Here is a 13243-nt window from a genome sequence, read left to right as displayed (position 1 = left end):
AGCCCAACTAGGAGAATTAGGAATGGTGAATTTTTCAGTTTAAACAGACTGATGCATTCTGCTTTCTGAAGATGATGCTGTATAGAGATGAGAATATAGACATTCAAAGCCTAACTTTAAGATTCATGAAGACCAAATGCCACAAGTTGTATCACCAAAAGAAAACCCTGGATCTGATGACACCTGATTCTGAATACTATATGAAGTATAAAGTTCATACTATAGATGTGAACTATAAAAGTTTCTCACCTTTCAAACAACTTTTCATCTGTTCTTTCTCTGGAAAAGCAAAAAATCACACCAATTGTATTTCGCTGACTTTCTTCAGAGATATGAATGAATACATTCTTCTGCACACCTGAATTTAGTATGAACTTTCCAGAAAAAGGCACCCACAATAGTTCCCTGGATCTAAGCAAACAAAATTGTTAAAATTGTTATGTCTTGCCAGAGCTGAATGAAAAATATTAGCAAGACAGATCTGTATTAATTCTTGTGATTTTTTTTTTTTTTTTTTTTTTTTTTTTTTACATGGTGGTAGTCAAGTATTTTGTAGAGGAATCAGCAGTCCACATTTGCTTTAGGAGCTGAAGGATAAACTATTTGGAGATTATTCTGAAATGTTACGTTGTCCTATTCATTACACTCAGTTTGGGTGGAATAAGACAATCTCTGTGTATTCTTGAGGCTGCAATTCACATGAATTGGCTATCAGCTGAATTAATCTTATTATGCTATTATTTGCTATATCAATTTGATAACTGCTGGCTGCTGGGTGTTATAATTGTAGTTAATTCACTGACCCAGTTTGATTTGGTAATTGTATCATCCAATTTAAGTTAGTTCAATAAAAATAATAATAGTTCATTTTGCTGATAGGGCTGTTGCTTTTCATGTTTATTCGTTCTTCTTCATGTAATTACTTATCATTTGGGTGTGGCAGGTTCTTTCAAAACAACAATAGAAATCCAAAGAATTTAAACAGAACAGTTACATTTCTTGAGAACTCTAAGCTTTGTCCTCTGACAAAACTAAAATCTAAAAATTAGATTGTCTTAAATTTTGAATTTTGTAGTATCTCCAAGTTTTTAATACTTCTGAGTTGCTTGCAAAAGCCCAGCAATTTAAAAAAAACAAAACCAAACCAACAAACCCAGAAAAACACACCACTCTAGCTCTCTTACAATCTTATGCTGTCTGCAATGACAGTACTAATGAACAAATTTTATCAGCTTTTTCAGCATGTCAGGCTTTATTCCTGGCACCGTTAGCTCCATTTCTTCTCATCCTCCACTTTTCCCCTCCTCCTGAGATTGTTTAGAAAAATAACACACACATTAAAAAAAAATAAATTACCTTCATTTTCTTATCTTTAATACCCAGAGTTAGTTCTTGCATCCGCAGTTCCCAAGTTCTGTAAGTTTTAATTTTTTTTCCTTGGAAATTTTGTATTCCCAGTGGTCTGAGTCCTATCACAATCCCAAATTTCTATTGCTTCAGTTTGCTTGTTAAATGCAGTCTTCCTTACCAGGAATCTCCTACACTAACAGTCATCTTTTCATGTACTGCATGCTGGGTAACACAACATGCTTGTAAAGCTGAACACGTAAAACTAAACTAAAAAAAAAAAGCTAGGACACGCTCACACTTGTAAAACTAAACTGGCTGTTTATAAACTGAATTATTTCCTGAGTTGCTCCAGTTCAGCTAGCATTGTACATACAGTCTCCAGGCGGGGTTTCTCTGCTCCCACCACCTCTGCACTTCTCTCTAAGTTCTGAGCAGATTGGTGAGAAATAAGAGTGTCTTCACAGAAATAAGACGAGAGAGACTAAAAAGCTGATTCCTCCTCTCTAATGTCAACTTTTAAAAAAATAATCTAAAGAGAATCAATACCATGTGTTAAGCGTATTTAAAATATTGCTGATTTTGTTGAATTTTTCTTAACTTCTGCCCCATGAAAATATACTAAACACACTGTTGCAGCAATACTGAAGCCAGTTTGTTCATTTAGAAAATAATCTGAAATAATCATCATTTCAGAAAATTTAGTTACTTGCCACTTGGCAAAGTCTGTTTTGTCAATGACAAACTCAGATTTTTTTTTTTTTTTCAGTTCTGTTTTAATAACCCTACTGACATAGTTCTGTGTGTGTAGCTAACAGGGACATAAACACCAATAAAGAAAAGCAGGAGATCACCTCAACCTTGCCTTGTGCTTACACGTTTTGGAAAACGAAAGTACGAGTTCCCACCTAATACTTCACGTTTTGGAGGAACGAGTAAGAAGAGTAACAGCTACAAAAAGGTCAGATGCCATAATACAAGCACCTAAATTCATACTCGCACACTGTAATCTATATGAAAGCATTCAGGAATGCAGCCTAATTCTCAAAGCTGTTCAGTACACACACCTTCCACATAAATCAGAAGAGGACCATAGGAACCCGTGAAAGTCAGGGTAGCTAGTCTGAATGCTTAACACTTGGTAAAATAACACACTATAATTTTTGTTTCCCCCCGATTCAAACATTTGAACCAGACATCGTTTTTTCCCAGCATGGAAGAGTATGGCAGGATTTGTGTATCGTGTCAAGATTGTATGCCAAAACTATATACGCAGCTAAGATCACAGTAGAAAAGTATGTAAGTACAAATATTCTCAAAGTTATATGATGACTAGAAACAATGTGGAAGATTAAAAGCCAATATATTAATAAAAAATTAGCATCAAATTACCACAGTAATGAATAAAATTGCATTTCTTATTAATCAAGTATTTGGAAGATTTTTAAGTGCTGATTAAAAAGGCTAATTTGAATTTTAATCATCATTTTTGAACTTTTCAAATTCTACCATCAAAGGTTTACATAAAGTTAAACAAAAAGTTAAAGAAAACAAAGAAAACACTTTTCATGTTTGCACAGTTGATGAACATTGCATAGCATATTTTCAGTTTTCTTCCTTCAAAATTCAAATAAACTAAAAAATTTCCTTTAATTATTTTTTTAGGACCACATAATAAGACAGTGTAAATTGACATCAATCTATGTACTAAATTTACTTCTATCAACAAGGAATCTGGCCCAGAGTATTCTCCTACTTCTTTTTTACAATAATTTGTAATACAAATATTACGTGTATGCATCTCAATTATATTGTCTCATCAGGCTAAGTTCATGCCATACTAAACAACATTACAGACTAGTTTCTAAATAAAAAAAAAGCAAAAGCTTTTCTTTGGAATTTGTGGTTTTGTTTTCTTTTTTCCGCTCCCTCTTATGAATATCTAGGTATGAATTAAAAGATGAAGGGATTTTTTTTTCCTTCTATTTATATATTTTATAAATAAGATATCAGATCCCCTTAATACAATTTGATAAATAATCTCTATTTTAAATGAAAATAATTCACGTACTTTTGCTACTGGCACCTTAGAATCAGGACATTCAGTCAGTCTCTTGACCAATGTAGCTTTTACCCATTTACCTAGGTGTGATGTGTTAGAAGACTCCAACATTACAGCAAGATAACAAGAGTGATGTTATTGCCCAATTAAAATTTTGTTGCAACTCATTGGATACAAACAGAAGTCTTTGCTACACACAAAGACCATGACATACTGTAAATCATACTTATAGTATCTATGTATCCTGTAACATAATAATCAAACCTCTGCGAACGTATAATCAATCAAAATATAAAAGACAAGACGGGCAGGAAAATATATACTATTAAAGCGGAATTATCACAATGCACAGATTGGCAAGGTCTTGCTATCAAAATTAAAGAGATTAGTACAAAACCACTACCTTCCATAGCATCTCTGCTGTACTTATACTCATTTAAATGAAAGGAAAGTTAATTATTTTGCCTTCAGGAAAAAAACGTATTCCTGGTGACACAAAATTTTTGTAGTCACTTTACAGAAAAAACATGGGGCGAGAGGTTCTTTGCTTATTTTTTTTTCATTTTGTTGTTGTTTGCTTGTTTGATTGTAAGGAAAATCCTTTATACTGTATTTAAGATTTGGATTCTTCTCACAGTGATGAAAAAACTACCAGGTATGACTCTTCCTGTTTTTCATTTATCTTCTGTTAGCACGTGCCCTGACTTCTATGTTTTCATGCATCTGATCCAACTGTTTCTCTAATCCACCTACCTTCATTTGCTTTTATTTTTAGAGATTTGCTGAATTGAATAATGCCCGTCAAGATATATTCCATAGCTTCAAGCAGTATTTAACAAAGAGTTTAGGTTTATTTTCATTGCGTTTTCTATTATCATTAAAGCATTTTAAAATGGGTCTTTTTAGATAAGCTAGTTCAGAGGTCTTTAGAGACATCCAGATGTGCTTGACATAGTAATCTTCAATGGTCTCCTCTTCAGACAGTTCTGGTACAGATGCTTCACTTTATCTACTATAAATTGTGTACATCTGCCGATTTGATTTGATACCCAACTCCAGAGTGCCAAGATAATGTAGCTGTTGCTAATGCCTACAAACACTTTCCTATCTTTTTCTGACAAATTGCTGGGCACATCCCTTCAGACTAACAGCAAGCAATGGTGCTCACTCTTCCTCAGTCCAAAGGTTCATTTGGCTTATTATTTCAAACCAGGCATAATAAACTTCCCAAGATGATTGTTCTTCAAAGTTGACTGCTGACTTGGTCAATTAAACAAGTAATCTGTGTAAGCATTTGTCTTGGGTTATCATAGCAAGAAAACTGATGCTGGATTCCATACTCACAGAGAGAATTGTCGTTCTTTTCCATACCAGGCATTTTCTTCATTGCTGAAGATGGAAATATGTTGTTAAAGATAAATTGCATTATTTATACTATAGCTACAATTCTTACATGCACATCAACTTTGCTAAGCTAAAGAGTCACTTCTCATCCATATCTGTTAAAAGAGCACTACGTATTATGACACCAAAGAAGAAAAACGCAACTAAATGATGCTATACATTCTTTTGTTAGCTAGGTAATTTGTTGCTTCTCTATCTAAATTTTGTCACCCCTCAATGTACTCACTTATGCCATACGAGCACCTGCAGTCTCCATTGAGCAGTCCCATATGTTAGACTATGTACAAAAGCAGGGATATAACCTCAGAAAATGTATCTGTGGGTAGACTTCAAAACAACAGATTAAATGGTATCAGTGTAAGCTTTTCCTATCAGATTCTGTTTACAGTTTTAAGTGAAGCTGGAGGCTTTCCTTCCAAAGGAGATCATGCATATACAAGTTCATGAAAGGGCTGCCATTTACAAAAAAATTTCATCTCCCTTAAATTTTCAGACCTTTACAGCAATCTCTCACTATAAATATGTATTTGGCTTTCACAATAGCTATATAACTGCATAAGTTTCAAAATATTTTTTTTAAATATCTTTATTTGTTTAACTGTTAGTTCTTTAAGGCCAGTACCTTGTTTACTTCTCCACAATAAGAATTTTTTTTTTGTCAAATTAAAAAAAGAAATATCTTTTAGTTCATCTTCAGTCCTTGCTGACTGATAAGCAATTCTTCAGAATAGTAGTGAGTCTTTCCTTAATAGAATGCTTTAATCTCAAACATTTTGCAAAATTTCTCATTTTTCTCTGCCTAGCAAGTTTCATTGTGCAAATCTTACTGTTGTTGCAGATTTAGTTTAGTACTTGATTAACTTTCATCTGCTATTCTCTCTTACGTTTGCTAGTTTTTGCTTCCCCTTCCACAGATACATAGACTCTATGATACTAGTCAGTAGATAACACCAGTCTTGAAAAATCCATGTCTTTGAAATCCCGCTTTAACCTATGAATTCCTGCTGTGGGTGGGTAAACATTTGCAGTTTCCACATACCTCCAAGGCAAACTCTTTGTCAACTTGTATCCCTTTCAAAACTACCAAAGTCTGCAAGTACTATCAAATTGAATTTATTTGTTTTGGAAAGCTTTGTGGGTTTTTTGGTTGTGTTTTTTTTTTTTTTTTTTTTTTTTTTTAAGAATGATAGATCTTTCCATTTAAGAACTAACAGATGGGTATAGCAGCCTCCTTAGTACAATGTTCTTGATGCATACCATCAGTCAATAGTAAACTGTTGAAGTAGATCTAAATGTAGGATCAGTATACAAATTCTACTATTAAACTGATGATATTTTCAAAAGCTCCCAAGTTCTATTAATCACAAATATCTTTCATTTTGAAAAGGGAACAGAAGCTCCAGACCTGCTCAGGTGTTTCTAAGTGTACTCATTTCCTTGAGATGGGCATATTAATAATTTCTCTTAATTTCCTAAATCCCAGTGATACTACCTGTTAAAGTAAATCATTTGCTTTGCAGCTTTGGAGGGCCTTAGTACAATTTACTTTATTGTAGCTATTTTCAAGGAGTCCAGTGAAACTGGTGATTCCGTATTTGAAAACCCTCTAGGATATATTAGATTTGAACACAACAAAAACTGTACAATCCTCATCTATTCCTGAAAGCAGAGCCCTAAAGAATGCTATGAGACAGACTGTAATGTTGACTAGCTAGAAGCATTTTTCTGAAAAATATGAAATCAGGTTCAAAAAGGGAAGAGAAGTTAATGTAAGAGAAGCCTTGAAGTATACAATCCAATACGGATATAGCAGTCACATGGTTAGATTCCTCCACAACTCATAAAATAGATCCCTAAGGATGAGTATTTAATAACAATGATGCTGTACTTTAAAATAGGTAATTCCTACTTACATTTTTTTACCCCCATACTTCTTCCATGCAAGGTGGATTAACACAAATTAAATTTCACACTAATCCATCTATCACACCAAGAATGTCTCATTAAGCTTTGCCAGCTTCAGACAATTCACAGAAATAGTAAAAGCATTACTATAGTAATTTTACTGGATTTTACAGTATAAGGTGTTAATATGGCAATTTGGCCTACAGAAACATATAACAAGCGTTTTAACCAACAATAAAAACAGTGACTAAAGAAATTATGGAGAATTAAAATATTTCACCTGTGAAAATTTAATTTGAGCGGAGTACCCTGAATATAATTTGAAATATATTTGTAAGGAGCAACTTTGTAGGTAATTTTCACACAAAAATGTGAAGACAATATAGCTATTTTGCACAAAATTGTGGCTCTTACAATGTCTTCATTGTATTTATCTAATTCCAAATCCTGTGCACTAAGCAGATAGAGCAATTTTCTTATATGACATTTATGAAATTTTAATTATCACAGTTTCTAGCAAGTAAATATCACCTTAGTATTAGAATTAAAATGAAAATTATGTACAAATGTCATTTGAAGTCACTGAAGAGTTCATATTCTTGATTCTAGCTTTTCTACTGCTTCTTAAAATTCTTTCAAAAAGACTGCCACAAATGTAAAACAGGAACAGGAGACATCAGAACTTTTCATTGGGGTTAATTTACTACATAAATCAATTAAACAATTTGAGGTAAAATAGCGATCAGAAGAATAGAAATGACTGTTCGGAGAGAGGGAGGTGATTAAGTTATTAGCCCTCTTGGACAGAGAGAGAAAGCTAAATGTTGATTTGAGAACCTTTACAGTTTAGTTGGAAGTTGGGTGTGAGGAAATTTATGGTATGCCAGAAACCTAATATATCTGCTGAGTCTATGATTTGTAGATTTATGACTGCAGGGTCAACTTCTAAAGGTAATTTGTAGGTTTTCCTTAGGAATAGGGACTAAGGGAACGGAGAAGGAATGGTTTTGTAAAGAATGCTACCAATTACAAAATGCTTTTTGTCTTTACTTAGCTTGGTAAGTATTTTCTGTTACTTTGTGGTTGAATGCTTTTGCTCGCAGAATTTGTGTTACAACATTTGGTTTCCTGGGCATTCTGTTTGGACGTAGGCTGTTTGTGACATGTGCCATTTATTGTACTGTTATTGGAGATTAATTGGTAATCTTAAATTTGTTATTTTGGCAAGATCTCACGCCATGTCATACAGGCAATGCATAGAGAGTGGCAGTAAATCTCTTAGGACTGGTTAAAAAAGCCTAATTATTTTCCATATAGGTTAACATTGTTTATGTCGATGACACATAAATATGTGTATATAAATATACTCAGCTTATATCTGACATATCATTTAATAACATCAAGTACCTTATTTATTCCTTAGCAGTTTGCAGCATATGATTTAGTTCAGATAAAGCCAAGTGTTGAGATTTTTTAATTTTCTTTTAATAATTTGAAATCTAAGTTATCAGTGGCTAAAATTCCCTTCACCCTGGCTATTATCCTTACCGTGAACATGAAAATTTTTATTGCTTTATCATGTTTAAAGTTTTCCCATTCACAATGCTAAATTAGTGCAGATACTCATGATAAGCGTATGCTAAGCGTTTACCTGCCTTGAGATTAGACAGTTTTTTTATCTCTCTTGCAATTTGTGATCTCAGTTACTCTTGTGATCTTAACTACTCTTTATTAATTCTTTTAACCTGTGCGTGCACATACATTTAAATCTCAGAGCACGCAGCTCAGTGTAAAATCAAAGAGAACAATTCACCTTTCTGGTGACATGATGAGGGGTGGGGGTGGGAAAGACCACCAGGAGAGTCCTTAAAGCCTTACCCTGTATTTCAAAGCCCACATTAATAGTTCAACTAGGAATGTAAATGAAAGACATGAAAAATTAACCTACCATTGGAACACAACTGAACCAGGGACCACAACAGAGAGATACCTTAGCTATGCGTGCAAAGAGTAATACACATCCTTTTTGCTATCAGCTGCAGAAAAACAAAAGTCCAATCACACTGCATTACACTCACACTGATTTAAATGACTAAAAAAATTTCTAAGAACTAAACTAAAGCCGTCTCTGGAACGGCTAACATCCCTATAATCCAGAAGGTCAGGCTCCACTGCCACAGGGACTTTACTTTTTCCACACATCTCTCATGTTTTTAAACTCTTCTTACCAAGTTGTCATAAAAGGCAAAGGTGTACACTGACAACATGTAGGAACATGTTGCAGTTGTGACAGGGCTAACAGTGACATTCTGTCATCCAACTGTTGTCTAAAGAATGCCTTGGAGGCAGGAAATAGTGGGTTGATTTTTTTAAAGAACATAATAACACAGTCCTAGAAGCTCAATAATTACCAAAATAACGGAATAAAAAATTATTGAGAAGCAATATTGCAGCTCACTTTAAGAACAACTTTGAACTTACTAGATAAGTTAATAAATTTGTGGAATAAAACAGTAAGTGAAAGTTCTAGCAGACAGTCATCTGGTACAGCACTGTCTTCAGCTGAAACCATTAGCTGCATATTTAGCATAAACTCCAGTTTGCAAAAGCATGCGTTGTTTTGTTTTGATACCCGTTGCATTTGTTCCTCACATCATTATATATACATTTAAGACAATAAGTACATTCTATGAGCATTGCAACCTGTTATCGTCTACATGAAAATAACTTCTTGACATTTTGGTACGTTTTCAGATTGCTGTTAACATGCACAATATTATATAACAGCATGTGGTTGTATTGCAGGCCTAAATAAGATGTTTGAGAACAGAGTACAAGATATTTTCAATTAAAAAAGAAGGAAAATAAGTTTGCTGTAGTATAGCACTTGCTACTTGCCATCAATAAAAGATATTGCTAAACTTAGCACCTCTGAACGAGGGAGAGCAAACCCCTGTATGCAGCAAGTCCTTCTTAACTAAAGGGTGTTATAATCCTTGAAAATGTCTCAGAGAGCAAACAATAAGAAAATAGCACATTCAGACAAATTACACAGAAGCCAATCATTTTCCCCTCATCCTTTTTTTCTTTAAACATCTCTTACTATTTTTACTCTTTATAAATCAAAATTATGCTAGGCAATTTTACACAAGGAAAGAAGATATATGGGAGTTTACAAAGATGCATTTGCTTATAATATTGTAATGATACAGGGTAAAAACCAAAGCCCCTCTCCCTCCCTGCCTTTTTTTTTTTAAAGGCCAAACCTGGAGAGAAGGGACAGTCCTATTAAAGTAAGAGAATACAATATACTTCAGTCTTTATTCTGTTTGTTTTTTTTTTTCTGTTTCAATGTGATAATGCAGTTCCAGTTTCTGTGGTCCAAAATTGTTCTACTATAAATAACAAGCTCTCTACTGTATTGAAAGAAACTTTAGTAATTTATTCCAACAAACTTCAATAGCAAAAAACATTTGAAATAAGATTAATTTCATTGTACTGTATTTAAACTGAATAAAAGTGTGTTTATATTGCCTAGCTATGCTGCCCCTTGAGGCTGCAGTACACATGTCAATTCATCCCTTATTACTACTCTAGTACAGACTGCTATTTTGCAGCAGAAGCTGACTGCATAACTTTATAGCATTCTTATGAATGCTATAGTATCCTCACATAATTCCTTGAGCCAAAGGATGGCTCAGAAATCAGTATGCTTAATTCTTTTGCTTTCTTTATCCATCTGGGAAATCATTCTTGTGGTTGGACACCACTAAGGCTATATTACGTAAATGTATCTGTCTCTAATTTGGTGCTGATAGCCCAAAGAGAGTATTTGATTTATGGTTGTATTTGTATTTGAAAAAACAAAACCTGGGAAAATATATGTTAAATGCGGTACCTTCATCTATCATTGCTACAAGATGAGATATAAATAAATCCTTTTTGAGATGACATGTACATAGCCAGTATCAGTAATTTCTTCCACTGCACCGCATCTAATACAAATGCTCATTTGAACCATCACAAGGGGTTACTTCAAAACTGTGTAAAATCCGATGTGCTAAGAAACAACTAGTGTAGTGAAAACAAATGAAGTGTTAAAATGCACAGACAATTATTGCTTCAGGCTAAAAGGGAGATGATTGGCCAGATACTTGAAGGAAGCACACTTTGTGGTTACTAAACAAACACTCCTTTGGCTAATCAAATGTCTACAGCTAACCGTCTCTCAATCAAACTTAAACAGGGATCCAAAGTCTGCCTTCATCTGCTGAACACCTTCATCACATCTGTGATTTCTGCAGATAATAAACAAGCAAACCAATCAACACACACCTGATTTTAGTGTGGTGGGAAAGCATAGAAATATCGCTAAGGGAATAATGTGAGTGTACTTTCTCATTCCACTTCAAAGTATAATGTTCTGAACACTTGCGCAAGCCTTAGCTTACTATGTGGTCGTTTTGCAATTGGTGGTGTTGAACTACTTCAATGGCTAATATGGCCTTCATCTGGGTTTAATGTACAGCTGGTGTTCAAGAATTCTTACCTCCCACCCACATATGCTTCTCATAAACAGCTGACAGAAAATTTTTTAATATTAGACACAATCCAAAACAAAACCCTTGTCTCCAAATACAGATTCTAAATTTGTCAAAAGAACAGAGGGGTCTAGGGTAACTCTTAAGCACAAAATAGAAACCAAGTTGAAATACTGAAGAAGGGCTGTAGAATCCAAAATATAACATACATATTATAATCCACAGTTAATTTCTGCAATCATTCACCTTCATGTGAGGTGAGGGATTAACAAAAATGCCACTAAAAAAAAGCAGATTCCTTTAAAATTATCATTAAGCATGCCATGTACAAGCAGAGTTAACATTTGCTACCTACAAGCACAGTTATCTCAAATGTTTACATCAAACACATTATGCATCAGAAGTATTTTATGTAAAGAAAGAAGGGCATGGGAAGGAAAACGTGCCACAGATCTACCTAATACGGGATCTATCTGAAAGCATCTACTTCATTCAGATGATATGTGAGTTTTTACGAAACTATTCAAGGGCAAATAAAAATTTCTGAAACCTAGAAATCCTGGCTCTGAAATTCAAGTGTGTTTTGAAATGAATTAGATCAGCTTGAAGTGAAAGGGGATGGCTGGTAGTAATTAGCAGATATTTCTGGTAGCTAAAGACAGAGCAAGAGTTGTACTTTGTAATTAACAGATTCTTGAGCTTTCTTTCTTGGATTGTTTCCCATCAGCACAGCTTTCTTGTAAATCCGAAACCAATTTGCAAATGTCACTAATTTAGAAACATACTTTTATTACAATGACATTTTTACTATGAAAAATTATGATGAAAAATACTCGTGCTCCTAGGGTTTCATTCACTCTGTACAGAACACTAAGTCTTCATTACAAATTTATTTCTTCTGTTCCTCAAGTGTTCTTTGATTTTTGCTTTGGAAAGTTTGTCTAAAACTGTTTTATAGTGAAGAAGCAAATCTAAATCTCATTATAGATATACAGATAATAAAGGTCAAGTTTTGAAATATATTGTAGCTACACACTATTGTAAGTTGTGTAAAATGATTTTCTGTAATACTTTGATCATATTAGATGAAATTATTTTAGATACTTTTTTAGAGATACACAGAAGTTGACAGGGTTTTCCACTGACAGAGAGAAAGAGTTAGAATCCATGTGGAAAAAAAGACACCACCATATATTTCGTAGTAGGGTTGATAGAAGTTTCATCAGCTTAAGCATATGTATTGTAACAGCATATGGTATCATTTTGAGAGAGTAGAAATATGGACTAACACTGAACCTCATGTTTTCAGTCCTAGTGTTGGGTTTTTTCCTCATAATGATTTTTTCAGCTGCAGAATATTTTACACATCTGAAGTATTACATAGAACAAATTGAGTTCAGTTTCTTTGCTTTCTAAGCTGTATTTGTGAAGGAAATACTTGTGTTAATTTTGAAGAGCTTTGCCTGCATCCTTCCTAATGGCCCCCACAGGCACTGCGTGGGAGCACCAGCTGTGATCTGCAACAGCCATAGGTTGTACTGACTGACTTGGATCATAGGTGGAAGTTGAGAGGGCACAAAGAATTGTTTCTGTCTGTCCTCTTATTCAGCTTTTTCCCTTACCTTCTGCTATACACAGTGACAGCACCAGTATGGGTCTCTGATAAGCACAGTTGGTCCCTAAGGAATCAAAAAGATGAGATGGCAACAGTCTCTGGCTTTGCAATGATATACAAAGCAAGCAGGCAAGACCAAAGAGAAAAGGAGCACTGGAAATAAATAACTGAATTTTGTGATGTGGTATGGGACTTTTGTTGTTCAGAGAGCTTCCTGTGGTGTTATACTATCCTGCAGCTCCTACAGTGCATACAAGTTCCCAGCACCCTTGCTAAGCCTGAGCAAGCAAGTACGAGGACATGCCACAGACTCCTCCAATGGGATACTGCACAGCAAATTACTGTTACTTCGATAATAACGTTTTGCTT

Source organism: Nipponia nippon, unplaced genomic scaffold, assembly GCF_047370975.1.
Source record: "Nipponia nippon isolate SJK-2023a ecotype South Korea unplaced genomic scaffold, ASM4737097v1 scaffold_6, whole genome shotgun sequence".
NCBI classification, from domain to species: Eukaryota; Metazoa; Chordata; class Aves; order Pelecaniformes; family Threskiornithidae; genus Nipponia; species Nipponia nippon.
The sequence above is the reverse complement of the archived record's forward strand: the minus strand, read 5'-3'. Positions refer to the sequence as shown.